This window comes from Chinchilla lanigera, unplaced genomic scaffold (genome assembly GCF_000276665.1).
Source record: "Chinchilla lanigera isolate Chin_1 unplaced genomic scaffold, ChiLan1.0 scaffold00006, whole genome shotgun sequence".
In the NCBI taxonomy this organism is placed as follows: Eukaryota; Metazoa; Chordata; class Mammalia; order Rodentia; family Chinchillidae; genus Chinchilla; species Chinchilla lanigera.
Genome location: NW_004955407.1, coordinates 4,533,269 through 4,538,250, shown reverse-complemented (window position 1 = coordinate 4,538,250; position 4,982 = coordinate 4,533,269). Strand labels below are relative to the sequence as shown.

General features: G+C 35.6%; 1 long non-coding RNA gene across 2 annotated transcripts in view; it reads left to right on the top strand.

The window, feature by feature from the left end:
- LOC102020203 overlaps window positions 1–1,105 on the top strand; it is a 24,826-nt gene extending 23,721 nt beyond the window's left edge. The window contains exons 4-5 of one of the 2 annotated variants that reach the window (XR_001230969.1): window positions 643–833; window positions 1,038–1,105. This is a non-coding gene — a long non-coding RNA (uncharacterized LOC102020203). Of the gene's footprint in view, window positions 1–642; window positions 864–1,037 lie in introns of those variants that run through there. The other variant, XR_259548.2, reaches the window with a different exon arrangement.
- Window positions 1,106–4,982: the final 3,877 nt, after the last annotated feature.

Below are 4,982 nucleotides of genomic sequence, written 5' to 3'. Positions count from 1 at the left end.
CTTCTAGCAGCTCCCAACAGCTTCTAGCAGCTCCCAACAGCCTTCCTTCTTCTTTTCCAGTTCTGCATCTTATGCCGCTGCCAACAGTCCCCAGGTGGGCCTTCCACACCCAGCACCATGCTTCAGCTGGGGGGTTATAAGCTGACCACCAGGTGTCAATTCACTTCAATGGTGAATAAGTAATTTCCCCTACACGCAATTCACAAAAAGAATACTGAGATTTCACTCCATACACAGTCTGATTCCAGGCCCATTAAACATTATGTATACTACTGTATAATTCTAGAATGAATTGATACAGAAATTCATTCCAGACTTTCAGAGAAGGAAATATTTCAGCCGTAACTCAGAGAGGATTTGATTTGCCACCTTAATAGCTACATCAATTTGAGTGTATCTTTTTACTTTTCTGGAACTTCATCTTCTTTACTAATATGTCAGTAAATAGTATCAGCTCTGTTTGGGGGATGTGGTGAGTTAATTCACATAAAACTATATCATACATAGCAGAGTAAGTGTTCCATCACCACTACTTAAAAGAGATAATAAACAACTGCATCATTCTTTATAAGCTAACTTGTGCTAAAATTCAAAAGTTTCAATTGCATAAAATGAAACTTTGATATTTTTCTCCTGATACAGGTGCAGCACAGGACTCAGGGTGATGAAAGCCCTGCCGCTGGAGTTTTAAACGTCCATCAAGAAAAAAAAAAAGAGAAGATGAATAATTATCACACAGGGTTTAAGTATCTGCTCCCTGGAAATGACATAGATCATTTCTATTTATATATCTGAGTTGAGGTACATTACTTAACTGCATTTATCAAGATTGGGTAAGTCCCAGTCCTACCATACACTTGAAAGAAAACAAAGATTATTTATGAATTGATGTAGTGTTTATAACAGTAGTCTTTAATGTTTGCAATTTTAATTTTCATTGTACTATTTTTAGAATAAAGACATAACTTGTTAGAGATATGCAATTTATTCCATTTTGAAAAAGCTTTATTTGAATCCTCCTTATATACAATGCACAGGAGTTATCAAAATGGAACCCAGAGAGTTCTCATACAAACAGTGCTGATAATGAAGTGGTAAGACTATTGTAAGTATATATAATTTTGTTTATATATATATTCTAGAAGGATACTCTTCTAAATAAAATAACTTTCAGTCACAGAAAATTAAGTAGTAAATTCTCTCTAAAGAATTGAAGACCTATATATAAAACATCTCAAGTAGATGATGACTGTGCAGAAAGATACAGCAGATGAAGAAGGCCCAACCAACTAGAGACAAAAAGAGAAAAGGCAGCATAGTGTGGAAGTGGCTCAGGACCACAGGTTAGCCCATTTTGGGGAATTTGAACCTAGGAAGATTGGCTTGGATCTTGCTAAGGTCAGTGACTATTGCAACAAATGGTCAGGCTTTATTCTTTTTGAATCAAAGAAATGATGTGATTTTAGATCAGGGGCATCAATGATCAAGTTTTTACTTTGCAAAGATGGATTTGTAATTTTTTTTCTGAAGGAGAGAGAGAATAAGATTTTAGATCCAGGAGTACAGACTTGAATTTTCTCCAAAGTCATGAAAAGCTCATTGAAATTTGGAAGGAGGTATTTGAAAGATAGATTTAAGAGAGTGTAGCTGTATACCATGGGAATGCTGACCAACTGAGCGTAATCATTAATAAGGGAGGAAAACAATAAACACAGCAATATGACTCTGAGGAGAAAAAAAGAGGTAACTGGCAGTAATATTAATTGAGGGTCAGAAACAGAGAAATGTTTAATAATGAAATGATTTTAACTTGCAAAATAGTTACAGTTGTTTGTAGAAATGTCATGTGCAACTGCTTAGTAATTAGAGATACTAACATGCAAAGACTGTAAAGAGTGGAAACAGAAAGTACAAGAACATGAAAAGACAAAGCAGAGACAGATCTTCTGTACATGACATGTGAATGTGCATGTGTGTTGGTGTGTGTGTGTGTGTGTGTGTGTGTGTGTGTTCCTGTGTGTATTTAGAAGTAGATGAGGAAGCAAGTGACAAACTAAGCAACACGGCAACTAAAAAATGACTGGTGATTTTTGTGTCAGTTTGCTTAGTTGTAGTTGGACAGTGACAGCATAATCCAGTTTGACCTGAGATGATGAGAGGATTAAACTGGGGATGATGAAGTGGATTACACATTCAAGAAATTTGGCAGAAAAAGAACAGTTATTTTCCCATAGCTGTACACCTTCCAGTCACTTCCAATCTTCCTGCAAATGAAACATGAAATTCTCATCAAGGGATACAAGCTTCAGCATTATTTGGAAGCCTTTGAGTTCATCTGCGCTACTCTCCGCACACTCCATTAGAACTAACTCTGCTGCAGTCGTAGAGTTCCTTGGCTGTCCCTTGAATGAAATATATGGCCTCTGCCCTATCTCTGGCAGTTACGTTTACAATTTTAATACTTTTACAGTTGTCCAGTCAGCACTCCCCTCACTCTTTCTGGTCAATATCACCTTAACAATAATCTTCTTATGGAGAGAGTTTTCTTTGAATCTTTTTTATTAGTCCATGTTTCCTGTACATAGTGAATGCGTTTGTCCCAGGGAGTTGGTGCATAAACATAACACATCTTAATTGCTTTCCTCCCTTTACCTTCTCCTCCTTTCCCCTTCCTCCATCTCTTGCTCCTCCTTTCATTTGCATAAAGTTTGTCTCCATTTTCTCCATCATCTATCTTTTATGTTTATCTTTATTTATATTTTGTTTATCATATAAGAGAAACTATGCAATAATTAAGCTTGTAAGCTTGTGTGTCTGATGTACTTCACTTAACATTATGCTGGCAAGGTGCATCTGTTTTCCTACAAATGACTCAAGTTTATCCTTCATTATGCAAAGTAGTGCTCTATTGTGTATAAATACCATATTTTCTTTATCCATGCATATTGATGGACATATAGGCTGCTGCTAAGATTTAGCTATTGTCAGTCATGTTGCTATAAACATGGCTACACATGCATCATTGTAGTATGTCTTTGGTTCTTTTAGAACAGCACTAAGAGTCCAACTTACTGAAGAATGAATGGCTATCCTCAAGAAAACACATAACAACAAATGTTGGAGAGGCTTCAGGGAAAAAGGAACTCTGCTAAGTTGTTGGTGTGAATGTAAACTAGAGCAACCCCTATCAAACCAGTATGCAGATCCTTCCAAAGACCTAAAAGGAAAAATGTTGTTTAACCCAGGATTCCTCTTATAGGCATTTTCCTAAAAGTTTTAAAAACACTATATTATACTGATACATGCAATAGACTTCTTGGCCACCTGATTTAAAATAGTCTACTGATTTCCATCACTTCTAACATGAATAGTTTCCTTTCTTTTAACACTATTTTAATTTAACATTAATGATGCATATATTTTTCTATCCTCCCTTCTGCCTCTCACTTCCACTACAAGTTAGAGAAGAATAACGATGCCTCTGGACTAATGCTAAATTCCTTCTACCTAAAATTTGTCATAGTAAAATCTTGGAAACAACCCAAATGCCCATCAACTGAGGAGTGGATAAAAAAATGTGGTATTTTTATACAAGGGAGTATTACTCAGCTATAAAGAAAGATAAACTTGAGGCTTTTTATAAGTAAATGGATACAACTAGAAACCATACCTATAAGTGAAATAAATCAGACCTACATGTGTGAACACAATATTTTCTTCTGGAAAGTGTAAATAAAATATGAAAGATACAGTAGATATTGTGAAAGAGAAAGGAACTGCTCAATAGGAAAGAACAACTGACATTAGGGAAAAGAGAAAAGAAAGAAGGAAAGGAGAAAAATATATGTATGTGTACACAAGATAGCTAAACTAATTGTATTATTAATTTCTGTTTATTGAAAGAAGAAGTTAATGTTTAATTGTTTAATCAGTCTTGCTTACCTGTATCTGGTGATCTGAGCAACTACTTTAAAGGTAACAATTAGTAACACAACAACCACTATTGATTTCCTATCATTTGTTTTGAAATTCTGTATCATTTTTATAGCTTTTGTGTTGTTTTTGTTACTTTGTTTTTGTTCCTTTCTCTTTAAAATAATAAAAGGAAAAAATAAAATAGCTTCTGGCATGTACTAGATGTTCAATAACTGTTAGATATATATATAAAATGTATGATGGTATGTGCGGTACATAGAAATATGAGCTGCAAAAAGAATTTTCTCATTAGAGGTAATTTGGTGGATATTTTTGAGGCCACAGAACCAGTATGGAGAAAAAGATATTGATGACAACATGAAAAGAAGTAGGGTATAAATACGATGAAGCACTATTCTAGGAGAGATGTGTGCAGAACAGGGTTGAATCAAAGCAAAAAGTCAGGAATGAATCTGAGAAAAAAAAGTGAAAGAACTTTTCTCCTTCAAATTTAAGGGGAAATGAATGGATAGACTGAAATACAAAGGAAACCTGAAGAAAGAAAAAAGAATTATTGATTGTTAAACTATGAAACAGACCTCTGTGATAGACTGGAAAGAAAAATAGGGCAGAAGCTAGGGGAGAAGCAGAGGATGGAAACTCTGAGTGTGTGGAGAGCACCTCGGTGTTTCCTGGAAGTCAGTCTAGGACAGAACTTCTCCGCGGCATCGCACTTGTGTGGCAAGTTACTTCCAAAGTCATCATACTCCCAGACAGAACTTTACAATGTGTCCTCACCCACCTTTTTACCGGATCTGACACCACGTGACTTCTGATTCTTCCCTTAAGTGAAAATGACCACGGGAAGGTAACATTTTGATTCTGCTCTGAACAAGGAGGCAGGCAGGACAGGGCAGCTGAAAATAGGAAGACTTGCATAGCTACTTCAGAAAGTGGCATACATGATGCCACAAGTGTGTTTGAAGTGAGGGTGTGCAGTTTGAAAGAGCTTAAGAGCAACACAGTGTATAATAAATTGTTAAAATCCAAATATTCATATGTTATTA